The sequence below is a fragment of the Manis pentadactyla genome, chromosome 12 (assembly GCF_030020395.1).
Source record: "Manis pentadactyla isolate mManPen7 chromosome 12, mManPen7.hap1, whole genome shotgun sequence".
Taxonomy (NCBI): Eukaryota; Metazoa; Chordata; class Mammalia; order Pholidota; family Manidae; genus Manis; species Manis pentadactyla.
In genome coordinates, this window is record NC_080030.1 from 22,656,962 (window position 1) to 22,672,550 (window position 15,589).

The window sequence follows — 15,589 nt, forward strand, 5'->3', positions numbered from 1 at the left end:
TTGCTTTGTTCTTAGACTCCACAGATGAGTGAAATCATTTGGTACTTGTCTTTCTCCTCCTGGCTTATTTCACTGAGCATAATACCCTCCAGCTCCATCCATGTTGTTGCAAATGGTAGGATTTGTTTTCTTCTTATGGCTGAATAGTATTCCATTGTGTATATGTATCACATCTTCTTTTTCCGTTCATCTACTGATGGGCACTTAGGTTGCTTCCACTTCTTGGCTATTGTAAGTAGTGCTGCGATAAACATTGGGGTGCATCTGTCTTTTTCAAACTGGGCTGCTGTATTTTTAGGGTAAATTCCTAGAAGTGGAATTCCTGGGTCAAATGATATTTCTATTTTGAAGAACCTCCATACTGCTTTCCACAATGGTTGTACTAATTTACATTCCCACTAGCAGTGTAGGAGGGTTCCCCTTTCTCCACAACCTCGCTAACATTTGTTGTCTTTTGGATGGTGGCGATCCTTACTAGTGTGAGGTGATATCTCATTGTGGTTTTAAGTTGCATTTTTCTGATTACAAGTGATGTGGAGCATCTTTTCATGTGCCTGCTGGCCATCTGAAGTTCTTCTTTGGAGAAGTGTCTGTTCAGCTCCTCTTCCCATTTTTTAATTGGATTATTTGCTTTTTGTTTGTTGAGGTGCGTGAGCTCTTATATATTTTGGATGTCAACCCTTTATCGGATCTGTCATTTATGAATATATTCTCCCATACTGTAGGATGCCTTTTTGTTACATTGGTGGTGTCCTTTGCTGTACAGAAGCTTTTCAGCTAGATACAGTCCCACCTGTTCATTTTAGCTTTTGTATCCCTTGCCCGGGAAGATAAGTTCATGAAGAAGTCACTCATATTTACGTCCAAGAGATTTCTGCCTGTGTTTTTTCCTAAGAGTTTTATGGTTTCATGACTTATATTCTGGTGTTTGATCCATTTCAAAGTTACTTTTGTGCATGGGGTTAGACTGTCATCCAGTTTCATTCTATTACATGTAGCTCTTCAGTTTTGCCAACACCAGCTGTTGAAGAAGCTGTCATTTCCCCCATTGTGTGTCCATGGCTCCTTTATTGTATATTAATTGACCACGTATGTTTGGGTTTATCCCTATACCTATTGTGTTCCACTGCTCTGTGGGTCTGTTCTTGTGCCAGTACCAAATTGTCTTGATAACTGTAGCTTTGTAGTAGAGCTTGAAGTTGGGGAGCGAGATCCCTCGCACTTTATTCTTCCTTCTCAGGATTGCTTTGGCTATTCGGGGTCTTTTGTGGTTCCATATGAATTTTAAAACTATTTGTTCCAGTTCTTTGAAGAATGCTGTTGTGCCAGTACCAAATTTTCTTGATAACTGTAGCTTTGTAGTAGAGCTTGAAGTTGGGGAGCGAGATCCCTCGCACTTTATTCTTCCTTCTCAGGATTGCTTTGGCTATTCGGGGTCTTTTGTGGTTCCATATGAATTTTAAAACTATTTGTTCCAGTTCTTTGAAGAATGCTGTTGGTATTTTGATTGGAATTGCATTGAATCTGTAGATTGCTTCAGGTAGGTTGGCCATTTTGACAATATTAATTCTTCCTAGCCAAGAGCATGGGATGAGTTTCCATTTGTTAGTGTCCCCTTTAATTTTTCTTAAGAGTGACTTGTAGTTTTCAGGGTATAGGTCTTTCACTTCTTTGGTTTGGTTTATTCCTAGGTATTTTATTCTTTTTTAATGCAATTGTGAATGGAGTTGTTTTCCTGATTTCTCTTTCTATTGGTTAATTGTTAGTGTATAGGAAAGTCACAGATTTCTGTGTTAATTTTGTATCCTGCAACTTTGCTGTATTCTGGTATCAGTTCTAGTAGTTTTGGAGTGGAGTGTTTAGGGTTTTTTATGTACAATATCATGTCATCTGCAAATAGTGACAGTTTAACTTCTTCTTTACCAATCTGGATTCCTTGTATTTCTTTGTTTTGTCTGATTGCCATGGCTGGGACCTACAATACTATGTTGAGTAACAGTTGAGGGAGTGGGCATCCCTGTCTTTTTCCTGATCGTAGAGGAAAAGCTTTCAGCTTCTTGCTCTTAAGTGTGATGTTGACTGTGGGCTTGTCATATATGGCCTTTATTTTGTAGGGATACTTGCCCTCTGTGCCCATTTTGTTGAGAGTTTTTATCATGAATGGATGTTGAATTTTGTTGGCTGCTTTTTCAGCATGTATGGAGATGATCGTATGGTTTTTATCCTCCTCCTGGTTCATGTGGTGGATGATGTTGATGGATTTTCGAATGTTGTACCATCCTTGCATGGCTGAGATGAATCCCACTTGGTCATGGTGTACGATCCTCTTGATGTATTTTTGACTTCGGTTCGCTAATATTTTGTTGAGTATATTTGCATCTTTATTCATCAGGGATATTGGTCTGTAATTTTCTTTATTTGTGGTGTTTTCGCCTGGTTTTGGTATAAAGGTGATGCTGGCCTCATAGAATGAGTTTTGAAGTATTCCTTCTTCTACTTTTTGGAAAAGCTTAAGAAGGATGACTATTAGATCTTCACTACATGCTTGATTAAAGTCAGCAGTGCAGCCATCTGGTTCAGGTGTTTTGTTTTTAGGTAGTTTTTTGATTACCAGTTCAATTTTGTTGCTAGTAATTGGTCTGTTCATATTTTATGTTCTTTCTGGGTTAGCCTTGGAGGGTTGCCTTTTTCTAGAAAGTTGTCCATTTCTTGTAGGTTATCCAGTGTGTTAGCATATTATTTTTCATGGTATTCTCTTCTTTGTATTTCTGCGGTTTCTGTAGTGATGTTTCCTTTCTCATTTCTGATTCTGTTTATGTGTGCAGGCTCTCTTTTTTTCTTGATTGTTCTGGATAGGGATTTATCTGTTTTGTTTATTTTCTCGAAGAATCAGCTCATACTTTTGTTTCATTCTTCTCGATTTTATTTCTGCTCTAATCTTTATTATGTTCCCCCTTCTGCTGACTTTGGGCCTCATTTGTTCTTCTTTTTCTTGTAGTGATAAGTGTGAGTTTAGACTGTTCATATGGGATTGTTGTTCTTCCCTGAGGTAGGCCTGTATTGCAATATAATTCCCTCTTAGCACCCTTTCTCTGTTTCAGCTTTGTCATTCAGGAGAGGGAAGTGGAACTGGTTTTGTTTCCCTTTTGGGCAATTTTTTTTGAGGATAGCCACCACCCTGTGGATCAAGTGGATACAGACTTTTCTTCTGCTTGCATAACAGGCTAGCATTGTGTCTCTGGAAATGTGCCTTTGCTATCTCTTAGGCTATTTCTTCTTTTTTTTTTTTACCTAAAGTGGACATACAATATTATATGTTTCTGGTGTACAACATAGTGATTCCACATTTATGTACGTTACGAAGTGATCTCCATGATAAATCTAACTACCATCTCTCGCCTGTTTCTTATGTCTTCTCTGAGTTATCACAGGGCATCATAGTGATAAAAATACTTTTTGTAGCAGTGTCACACACTGCTGGGGTCTCAAGGATCCTGTGCTTCTACAAAATAGCAGCACTGCATGCAGGAAAACAACAGTGGAATATTCTTAGAGTGGAGTATGAATTAGGTATCTCATTTGGCATTAATTAGCCACTGAGCTCACAAGTGGAAGTTACTGAATTGGACCTGTGAGAAATGCCAGGACCTGTTACTGAGGCAGTTTTCTAACCTTTATTGCTAAGGATGCAAGCTGAATCAGAGGAAGGGAAGAGAAAGAAAATCTGGTTGTAAGATTCAAAAGAATTTTATCAAACCATATAGTTTGCCTGCTGTAGGGAGGGAAAATTACGTGGAATTTTTTTTGACTGTTGGGAGAATGAAGAGGATAGAAGAGAACAATGTAGATAGAGATGTTCTCTTGACTATGTCTTTAAGTCCTAAGAGGGTTGAGGGAGTGGCTTGCAAAAATAGAAGAAAGATCTTTACCTCTATAGCAGCCTTTCCTGTGTAGCTGGCACCAGTATCTCTGGAGAGGGGTGAGGCCTGGAGAGGTTGACTCTTCATTTCAAAAGTGACTGATGGTATGTGTTGGTAGTAGGCTTTAATAGGTAGAGGTGGGGAGAGCTCTTGCTTATGAAGATCTAGCACCATTTAATATCTAATGTGTTAATACCTGGGCCACTCTTCCAGTCTTATTCTTTCCTTTGCTAGTCCCCTAGCCCCAAAAGGAAAAAAAACACTTATCAATGCTTCCAAAAAGAGGAAGCTTTGCCTGTTGAAGATTGGGGAAAGAAAAAAAAAGCAGAATCAAAATATGCCAACATTTCTTCTCTTTGATGAGCTACTAAAGTGATAAAATGTACACATCAGTCATTGCCACCCACCAGTCACTATTGCCTTTATACATCCGCTTTACTCCTTCCCATAACAAGATTGGCTCCTATAGCTATAGACATTAATATATTTGGAAATTCAGATCAAAAGAGCTTCTTGTGGTTGAATATGGGCCATTGCCAATCTCGAAGGAGTTTCCAGGGACATGCTGTGGAACTCTCCTCCGTAGAAGATTATTTATCAAACTGAAGTGTGACAGGAAACTTGGTTAGCCAGTTGATATGTGAAATACAGATTTAGGATTAGAGCAGAGATAAACAGAAAATAGAAAAATAGAGACAAATAATGAAATCAAAAGTTCTTCATAAAGGTCAACAAAATTGACAAACTTTTATCTAGATGACTGAAAAAAGAGAATCAAATAATTAAAATATGAAAGTGGGGGCATTACTACCAATGTTACATAAATAACAAGCATTATGATAAAACACTACAGACGATTGTATGCCAACAAATTGGGTAACCCAAATGAAATGAACAAACCGTAGAAACACAAAACCTGCCAAGACTGGATCATAAAGAAATAGAAAAACGTTTACAGAGTAGATTTATAACAGGAGACCGAATCAGTAATAAAAAGGTCCCAACAAGGAAAAGCATGGAACCTGATGTCTTCACTGGTGAAGAACTAACACTAATCCTTTTTAAACTTTTCCAAAAATTGAAGAGAAGGAAACACTCCTAACTCATTCTTTGAGGCTACCGTTTACCTGATATCAAAACCAAAGACACTCTAAGGAAACTATAGCCCAGTTTCCCTTATGAAAAGTGACGCAAAAATTCTCAACAATGTGCTGTCAAATTAAATCCAGCAGCATATTAAAATAATTATATATCATGACCAAGTGGGATTTATTCCTGGAGTACAAGCATGACTCGACATATAAAAATTAATCAGTATAATATACTACATTAACCGGATGGAGGAAGAAAACACGGTCATCTCACTTGACACAGAAAAAGCATTTGACAAAATTCAATATCCTTTCATGATAGACATACTCAACAATCTAGGAATAGAAACTATCTCAAGAGAATTAAAAACAATATATGAAAAACCTACAGAGAACAGTGTCTCTCAGTGGTGAAAGACAGAAAGCTTTTCCTCTAAAATCAGAAACCAGGCAAGGATGTGGCTTTCGCCACTTCCATTCAATATAGTAATGGAAATTTTAGCCAGAGAAATAGGCAAGAAGAAGAAATAAAAATCATCCAAATGGGAAAGGAAGGAGTAAGATTATCTGTGTTCACAAATTATATGATCTGATAGATAGATTATAAAATATTAAAGATTACACACACAGAAACACATATATGCATACAAGACGTGCTAGAACTAATAAATTCAGCAAAGTAGCAGAATTTCAAATCAACACACAAAAATCAGTTGCATTTCTAAACACTAACAATAAAGCAATCTGAAAAGGAAATGAGGAAAGTCCATTTAAAATAGCCTCAAAAAGAACAAAATAGTTAGGAATTAATGGAGGAGGTGAATAACTTATACAATGAACACTACAAAACATTGCTGAAAGAAATCAAAGAAGGCATTAATAAATGGGAAGACATCTCATGTTCATAAATTCTGTTAAGATGCCAATATTTCCCAAAGAGATATACCTTCAGTGCAGTCTCTGCCAAAATCCCAATGATTTGTTTTTCAGAAATACAAAAATCCATCCTAAAATTTATAAGGAATCTCAAGGGACAGTGGATAGCCAAAATAATCTTGAGAAATCTTCAACACAGTTGAAGGACTTACACTTCCTGATGTCAAGACTGCCTACAAAGCTATGGCAATGAAAACAGTGTGGTACTGGCATAAAGACATGCAGATAAACCAATGGATCAGAAGGGAGAGCCCAGAAATCTGTGAATATATACACAAATAATTTTCATGAGAATGTCAAGATCATTCAGTGGGGAATGGCCAGTCTTTTCAATAAACGATGCCTGGAAAACCAATTACACACATGCAAAAGAATGAAGTTGTACCATTATCTAGTATCATATACAAAAATTAAGCAACGTGTATCAGAGACCTGAACATGAAAGTTAGAACTGTAAAACTCTTTGAATAAAATGTACTAAAAAAGCTTCAATGCATTTGATTTGGCAGTGATTCCTTGGATATTATACCAAAGGCACAGGTAGCAAAAGAAAAAAGAGAGAAATTGGACCTCAGAAAATTTTAAAATTTTATCATCAAAGACACTGTTAATAGAATAAAAGGGAACCCACAGAAAGGGGAAAACAATTGCAAATCATATGTCTGAAGAAGGATTAATACCTAGACTATATGGAGAATCCTAAAACTCAACAACAGAAAAGCAAATAACCTAATTCAAAAATGGATGAAAGACTTGAAAAGACACTTTTAGAAGAAGATATACAAATGACTAATAAGCACATGAAAAGATAGTTAACATCACTTACTTTTAGGGAAATGCAAATCAAAACCACAAAAAGATGCCACCTCACATCCATTAAGATGGATACTATATAAAAAATACTAACAGAAGATCCAAGTGCTGACAAGGATGTGGAGAAATTAGAAACCTTATGCACTCTTGGTGGGAATTCAAAATGGTGTAACTGCTGTGGAAAACAATATGACAGGTCCTTAAAATTACATATAGAATTACCATGTAATCTAGCAATTCCACTTTCGGGCATATATCCAAAATAATTGAAAGCAGGGTCTTGAAGAGGTATTTGTCCACTCATATTCACAGTAGCGTTGTTTACAATAGCTAAAATGTGGAAACAACTCAAATATCTATTGCTGGATGAGTAGATAAGCAAATGTGGTATATCCATAAGAAGGAATATTATTTAGCCTTAAGAAGAAAGGAAATTTTGACAAATGCTGCAACATGGATGAACCTTGAGAGCATTATGCTAAGTGAAACAAACCAGTTACAAAATGATAAAAGTGGAATGATCCCAGTTATATAAGGCACCTAGAATTTCCAGGGGCTAGAGAGGAGGGAGAATAGAGAATTATTGTTTATTGGGCATAGTGTTTCAGTTTTTCAAGATCAAAAGCATTCTGAAAATCTTTGTGGAGAAAGAAAATGTTCTGATGGTGTAGGTGGCTGCACAAGAATGTACTTAATATCACTGAATTGCACATTTAAAAATGGCAGATAGTAAATTTTATGTGTATTTTACTATAATAAAAAATGTTTTGCTTTTTATAGCTGAGTTTCTATGATTCTGTGAGTTCTACCTTCCAGTACTAGTTATCTATGGAAACTAAAGTAAATCACATAACTTCTCTGTGATTCAATTGTCCTGGAGTTTTTTCTAGTTCCAAAATCCTACACGTTTCGGAAGCTGAAGGATGATAAAGGTGTATTGCTTTCTTCCTGAATAATCAATGTCTTGAGTAGAAGAGGCTCCAGACAATACATATTCTTTCTACAGAGAATGTAGTAAAATTTGGATTAACATCGAAGCCTAATATAAATTCATGAGAAATTGATTTTCAGGATATATTTTAGATAAATGCAATTTCAAAAACTTAGATTTTAGAGAGGATAACAGTGTAGCTGAGTTGAAGCCATGTTTCAATGAATAGATGGCAATGAGCAAAGCAGTACTTTAGTGTGCACACATCTGAATGAACACAGGTTCTGAATTTAAAGGGACCCAAGGTAATAAGGATCACTATTCTGCCTTGGAATTGTGTGGTTCTCTTGTGATGTCTCTAGAGGTGAAAAAGTCAACCTACTTAATTTTTTCTTAAAAAATAGAATGAAAGGAATTTTCGAGTTTCTAAAAAAGTATCTTTACATCATGGTAGAGCACAACTTTCTTATAGTTATCCACAGAACTTAAAAAAATTATGATGTATTGCTAGAACTTTAGTAGACATTTATGAATATTATGGGCTTTGGATGAAAAAAATATTTGCATTAAAATATGTTTACAGAAGCATGGAACCCAATAATAAAAACAAGGGTAAATCAATCTAATTTTAGAAGAAAAATGAACACTACTGTCCCCTACAACCTCACAGTTAATGTCTGGTGGAATTCTATAACCATCCATATGATTCACTTGCTGTATATGTGGGGGATGTGAGAGAGGACATTTTCTGAATTAAAAAAATCTCTCTTCTTTCCTTGTACCCCAGCTCCTGGCAGCCACCATCCTATTCTGTTACTATGAGTTCAGCTTTCTTCTTTTCCTTTTTTTAAGAGTCCATGTGCACATGAGATTATGTAATATTTGCCCAGAAGGGTAATAGTCACAGAGGAATAGATGTGCTCGGGGTATATTTCCTAGTTAGAGGAGACAAGCCTGTGTTTTTCCTTCCTTCCACTTTTAGCTCTACTGTTCCCACTTTGATCTAGGTACCATTGTTTCACATCTGAAGACTTCTAACAGTTCCTTTCCTCTTCAGTCAATTATATCCAGGGCCAGAGAGCCAAATGTGCTAAGGGCTGTATTTTCAGGACGCTGGTCTGAGACACAAAGAGGCGCAGCAGGCCTACCATTAAACTGATGAGCTGATTGCCAGGATGTAAGAACAGAAGCAAGAGATGCTATGTATTTCATAGAATTGAGAGAAATCACTTGAAAATTCTACAACACATGTAGGCAAATGGGAGTAATTTAAAGGGTCAATAATGCTTTAGAGTTCTTTGGAGGTGGGTTAAAAGCTTCTGGGAAAATAATGGCCATTGTTCTGACAATACCTGGAACTAACTATAGTCTTTCGGCTCAGCTGAGGTGACACAGCATCACCAGACTTAAAGCCTCGCCATGGGCTCTGGTGGGCTACTGTCAAGAAAACTTGTTTTGAACACAAGGAAGAAAATGCAGTTATATGGCAAGGCTAGTCAAGGGGCTTCATAAGCCTTTCTAACCTGAGCCCTAAGTTTATCCTGAAGCACATGCAGGCTTCACATTTCTTCCTTTCCAGATACATTTCCCAGACAGGCATGGCCAAGCAAGCTGTTCTGGTGGCTTTGGACTTCGGTTTGTTTTGTTTTTGTGGCCATCAGTACTAATTTGGCTGACAGGAAATAGGGAAGTAGTTCTCTATTTTTCACTTTCTATTTCTATTTCTATTTTCAGTGTGTCCATCTCTGCAGGGGCTCCACAGATGTAGTATGGGCTTAAGTGTGAGGTTAAGAATCTAAAGAGAAATAAGGCAAGGGCAAGATGGAATTCTACAGAAAGTATCAAGTAAGAATTGTACCTGCTTTCTAAATAAAAAAGTAAGTCCACCTTTTTGCATCTTTGATCAGATGCATTGTGGTTGTGCCCAGGTTTTTATCTTTGGAACACAATTAGAGAAATGCTAAGCAATGTGTGATGCACTCAGCAGGTAGACATTAAGGTAGACACTAAAATTTGAGTGATAAATTGAATGCATCCTTTTTCTGGGTGGGAGTCAGTGATAGAGTGTGTAAATTACCTAGCACACAGTAGATCAACAAATCCTAGCTCTGCTCTATGAATCCATACATTTGCCTCAGCTAGACTTTTAAATAATCACGTTAAATATGTGGCGTTTCAAGGTTTTACTCTTCAAAAAAAGGAAAGAGTATTTTAAAAATATACAATTTCATTCAGTTTTCAAACTGAGGCTGAAAGGGGCTGATTAAATTGCCCAACTTCATATACCTCACTAAGTGCTGGGACCAGGATACAAACCAGGGATTTCAGTGTTATATATGCATTGCGCAGTTGTGTTCTGCTCTTCCTGAAGGAAGAGAAACAAAATGTGTAGCTTCAGAGTGAAATTCCTTACCAAGGGCAGAAAAGAATTCAGTACTTGGTAGCCTAGGCTTAAGTCTGACATGGGCTAAAACTGCAAAGAATTTATCCCAGTTTCGATAGTTGTTTCCACTTAAAAGCTTGCTTCCTGGTCACGTAACCCAAACCCACTCAAGATTGCTTTTTCATTTACCTTTGACCCTTCTGGTGCTCCCTTTAGGTGGCCTTGTTCACACTTGGTTGCCTTTTGAGATTTCCTTGTAAGCTATGATTTTAAATAAATACATATTTCAAATAAAAATACATTGAATAAAAAATTCTAGAAGACAAACACACTGTTTGGTGTGTAGAGCCAATAACATGGCCTTGATAAAGCTGCCAGGAGATTGTCCCTTAATGGATACTTGGTGCCCTTGGAAGCATCTTTATTCTACCTCCGTCTTCTTCTCGCTAGTCTTGGCCACCAGAGCTAGGGTCTGCACAAGCAGGAGTACTTCCCTGAACCCTATGCCATTCCGGGCTACCGAGGGCTGCAGGCATGGGTCAGAAAGTAGGGCGATCATAGGAAACCCGCTGTATTTTGAACAAGAGTTGAGGTGGAGTGAATGCCTGGATAAGGAAGGAGAAGCCCTTGGGATTTAAGTATTTTAAAAAGTCTCTGTTGAAAATAAAATTAACCTTTCACTTTCTGACAAAGTGTCAGTGGATTCCATTTTCTTGTGATAGAATGAAAAAACCCACGGGATCACCAAATAGCCCAAATGTCGCACCCACTCCCTTCACCTCATGCTTGCAGGGGAAGTCCATGGCATTCAGGGACGAGGCTCAGCCTCGGGAGAGTGGGGAAGGGCTAGAACCCACCCCCAGCACAAACTTTTCTGACATGTGGGATCCTCTATGATAATTTTCCCTCCCTGGTCCCTTTGACAACTGGAGCCACTGCAGGGAACCTGGGGAAAACTAGAGCCCCATCCCACCTTTTTTTGAAGTTCTCTTTTACTGTGGACCAGAGTCTCATTTTTCCTTTCCTGTTGAGAGAAAGAAGCCGAGCACAGGTGTGGAGCTCCCTGCTACCACCCATCTTTACTCACCTGATTGTTCTCCCCTTCACCTGGGGCTGTTTTCCTGCAGTAACTCTACCTCACTGCATGTTGTCAGGTAAAGGACCTGTGGTTTGATTTCCACATACGAATCTACACCAACTCACCAGGATAGACATGCCCACATGCAGGGCTTCCCGCTATTAAATATTACCAAAAAAACTTTGCCCTCAACACATATTTTACCATGTCTTTTGACTATTCTTTGCATGTAAAAAAGAGGAGACTAGCTTATTTGATGACTGATGAGAGACAAGCTGAGGAATAACACCTATCAGATGACTCTTCCCAGCTTTTTGCTTACAAGTCTGGCTATTTCTTCTTCCAGGTGTTGCACCGTTCTTTCCCTTTCCACGGTGGTGCTATTCTGCTGCTCCCACTCCTCATCTTCTGTCAGGTCTTGGGGCTGAGTGATCTCACTTTCCAGCTTGAATGAATGACACAAGCACATAGTGTGAGGAACAGACCACTTCAGAACTGAGGAAAACACATCTATCAGTTTTAAGGGCACTTCAGTGTCAATAAATATGGCTCTCAAGTTGGAAACCCATCTTTCCTGGGTTCTTACCATCATAATGACTTCAAAGGCAGGAAAAAAATCACTTCAAAGTTTGACCTGATTCCCAAGTCAAACACCGTAGTGTTCTTTCAGCTCAGGTGCTTACCATCCAATCTTTTAAGAATCTCTTTGAAACTTGCTATAATTCAGGGTTTGAGCCACAGAAAATGCCAAAGAATGAAGAAGAAACTGCTACATAAGATATAGGTCTCTAGAGCAGGTAGGAAAATTCGGGTTTGTCTCTTCTCTATCCCATCCCTTGAATTGGGAACTTCCCTCAAGAAACCCCAGCACTCACCTCTGTATTTCCTCTTCTTTCTCGTGGATTTTGAGAAGAAGTTCCTGGTTTGTTTCATCTGTTCTTTGCATCTCTCTTTCAAGGTGGGTGTTCAAACTGTCAATGTTCCTCTTTGACTGGGCCAGTCTTAAGATTTCCACCTCCTCTGACCTATAAATTCAGCCCATGAAAGGAACAAGGGCAAGTTATCTCAGGGTCAGTGATCTTTGGGCCAGAAGGGGTATCTAGGAGACATGTAATTCAACAACCTGGCTGTTCCTGGGAGCACACCTTTCCTTTTTCATAGGAAATTGTATTTCTTAATCATGCCCTACAGTTTGTTGCAGTAATTCTCAACTCAGTCAGCAAGAGAGGATTTTCCCAGGCTTTCTTGATCAAAGTGCTCAATATAATAGTACACCTCCTCCCTGGTTCCAGGAGAAGTTTGCTTCCTTAATGGCCTCTTGTATTGGAGAGAATGGTTTCTCAGGCAAATGGTGCACAAAATCTGCTCATGAAATACACTTCCATTGAGTATTTTCATCCAGGCACCTGGCACATCACTTAGAGTTGGTTCCTGCCTTATGCTGCAAGAGCTCTCCATCAGCAGATGGGGCTTCTGTTTCTCCCTCCCTCCTTGCATCTCAGAACTTCTCCATTGCCTGCTACAAAGCTTGAGAATCTACCATGGGAGTTACTCCACTGAGTACACACACATATGATCCAGGCATTCACTTTCAAGAATACAAACACCTTTTTTGAAGTAAATTTAAATGTAATAGTAACACCTCAGTGGTTTAGAAAGGGTACCTGGCAAATGGGAAGCTCTCAACAACCTTTTCTTTTTGTTGCATGTCAGTTAATTGGTTCCTCTTTGAAACGATTAACTGGGAATAAAGTGTGAGGGAGAGGTCTTCTGTTTTGAGTAGGAATGAGGGATGATTTTGGCAAAATAAGTCGTTCCTTGGAAGGGCTGATTGGATGCAGGATTTACAACAGTTGTCACATCAGGAGGACATGGAGTTCTTGGGGTGGTGTCAGCAGGGGGCTGGATAGACAGGAATGTAGGAGGGAGTGGGGGGAAGATGAGGGAAGTTATGAAGAGCAGACTTGCTTCACACCTTGGTCCTTGGATGTGGCTTTGCATAATCATGATACTTACTCATGATCTATCTGATCCTCCTCGGGTTCTCCCATTGTTGGTTCCCTAAAATACCAGCAGAGATGTATTGGTGAATTGGGGAAATTGGTCCAGTTATGAAACACAGAGTAACTGGCCAAGAGTCCCAAAGGATAGGGACAAAATCAGGTCAACGATTTCCTCCCTCCAACCCCCCAGGTTTTGGCCATGACAAAACCCAGCCCTTTGATTCTTCTGTCCCTGATCTGACTGTACCTCAGGTAAGGATACAGTGAGGATACAGGGATAATGCTGGAAAATTCAATGTATGTCCTTCTAGTGGGTATATGCGGAGATGGTTCTGTAGAACAAGAACCCTTTCAAACTTTGCTCCAGGTAATTAGAATCAATAAAGGTTATCCATTCCTCTTAAGTCCCTTTTTGCTCCATGCCCAGCTGCTTTCCTTAAGGCCCCATGGGCATGAATGTAGGTGCATAACTGCCCTGAAACGTAATCTTTCTGACCTCTAGCCAGGCCTCTGTAAGGATCTTGAGATACTAAGATCTTTAGTATTAAATAGGTCTCAGAAAAACCAAGCAGAAGTAGATAATTTGGTTCATTATATACCTTAGTTTCCTCTTTTTCTCCAATTCTTCAATAAACTATGTCCCCCTTCTGATATAAATGACTTCCTAATTCTACCTTAGTCGCTCAGCCTCTGAAGTCTAATCTTTCCCCACTGGAACCAACCAGTAGAGTGTCAGAACCTTCCAAAGGGTCAGGACTCTGCTATTGGCATAGGATGGGTGGGGCAGCATGTCACAGTGGGGTGGGTGACAATGGTCATTCGTGCAGAGTTCCAAGGCTAGATGGGTGCATGTGTGTTTTATGGCCGAGTCTTCCATTTGGTGGTAGTTCGTTCAATGGTTGTGATTCCTGGGCAGTATGAAGGGGTAGTCCCTGTGTTTCATTTTTCTCACAGATTGAGCTTCCTTCCTGCCCGAGTGCGGCTATGGGAACCTGGGTCCTAAGGCAGCAGTCTGATCCCATAACCGCTCATTCATCTGACACACTGAAACCTCAGAAGAGCACTTATGGATGCCAGGCCCTGTTCTGTGCATGAGGGAGGCAGAGTGAACAGAACAGCCCAAAGACCTGCCATCACGGATTTTACATTATAGGGTGTGTATGTGAGGGTAGGAGGGGTAACACAATGCAATAAATGAGTACATTTATTTTATTTGGTATGATAAAAAAAGGGGAATGCTATGAAGAAACATAGGTGAAGAGGGTGAGAGGAAATTCAGTGAGAACTGTTTACGTGGGAGGGAATTGAAGTTTTAAATCGGGTGGTGCAGAGAAAGCAATCCCTGAGCATTGCCAGACCCAGAAGTGTGGTGTGGATGTGTTAAGAGGCCTAATCGATGGGAAGGAAACCTTAGGTTGTGCTGAGGTGAACACAGAATCCTCAGGCCTCACAACAAAGGGCAATGGCAAACAAGGCCCATGGCCAGCAGAAGCATGGGCCAGCACGCAGCCGAAGGGCCAGCAGAGCCAGGGCACCGGCAGGAGGCGTGAGGACGCAAAGCTCCTCCTTTGATGCTTTGAAGATATGTAGCTTTTTCTGCAGCTGCCACTATTCTGGGGAAAAAAAGCGAACTCTGGAGAGGGAGAATCTGTCCAAAATACTGAGAAATTACTCATAAGAGATTTTCAACTGGGAAAAGTCCATGATATCTCGAGTTGGCCCCATTGTATTTTCTGCCAACTTCAGTCAGAGCAGGGAGAGGGGAAGATAAAATCAATTGCACTATGTAAAGAATATGTTCCTGCATACATGAGTCTGTACACTTTGGCCACATTCTGTACAATTTGTAACTTTTCGCATAAGTCAAGGAAACCTGGGAAGTTTTGGATCTCTACTTCAGGACTGTATTGAGTTGATTTGTGGACCAGAGTGACTTCTTAACGTACTGTAGTTTCTAAGAAAGTATTTGTAAAATTAACGGCCTCTGATGACCCCCATTACCCTCTCCCTTCTTCCTGAAAGAAGGCATTTCATTCCTTTACGAAGCTGTACACAGAAGAGTAATTAAGTAGCAATTCAGGCCAATGTCCTCTCCCAGGAAATAATGGTAGGGAGAGTTCATTAATCCCAGCTGGTTATATAGCTTTCCCAGGAAATGCCCTGGACCAAGGTTATCATAGCGACTAAATGGATTGGATAGGGACTTTAACTGGGATAAAAATAAAGCTCTGTCTCCTTCCTGGGGAGCTTTTCTCCTGGAGGGGCTACCAAAGGCAAATCTGTAGGGGCAGCAGAACCCCAAAGCTTGGGACCTTGTGTGGGATGAGGACAACAGACTGCTCTTAGTGAGATCTGCTAAATCAAGGTAGAAGCAGGGCTTTGGGGGCAAATTAAGGTCCTTGATGTAAGTATTGCTGCTGTTCGAGAGGTGGCT

The 15,589-nt window shown here is 39.6% G+C and overlaps 1 pseudogene; it reads right to left on the reverse strand.

Annotated features, from left to right (window-relative positions):
- Positions 1–9,792: 9,792 nt before the first annotated feature.
- On the reverse strand, positions 9,793–13,203 carry LOC130679769 (transmembrane and coiled-coil domain-containing protein 5A-like; annotated as a pseudogene).
- Between the last annotated feature and the right edge of the window lie 2,386 nt (positions 13,204–15,589).